Source organism: Portunus trituberculatus, chromosome 48 (assembly GCF_017591435.1).
Source record: "Portunus trituberculatus isolate SZX2019 chromosome 48, ASM1759143v1, whole genome shotgun sequence".
Lineage (NCBI taxonomy): Eukaryota > Metazoa > Arthropoda > Malacostraca > Decapoda > Portunidae > Portunus > Portunus trituberculatus.
Genome location: NC_059302.1, coordinates 2,830,656 through 2,830,924, shown reverse-complemented (window position 1 = coordinate 2,830,924; position 269 = coordinate 2,830,656).

Sequence of the window (269 nt, the reverse complement as noted above, 5' to 3'; positions counted from 1 at the left end):
CCTCTTTCCTCCTTTTCCTTCTCCTTCTCCTCCTCCTCCTCCTTCGTATCAGCATCATTATCATCACCATCATCATCCTCTCTTCTTCTTCTTCTTCTTCTTCTTCTTCTTCTTCTTCTTCTTCTTCTTCTTCTTCTTCTTCTTCTTCTTCTTCTTCTTCTTCCTCCTCCTCCTCCTCCTCCTCCTCCTCCTCCTCCTCCTCCTCCTCCTCCTCCTCCTCCTCCTCCTCCTCCTCCTCCTCCTCCTCCTCCTCCTCCTCATCATCATCA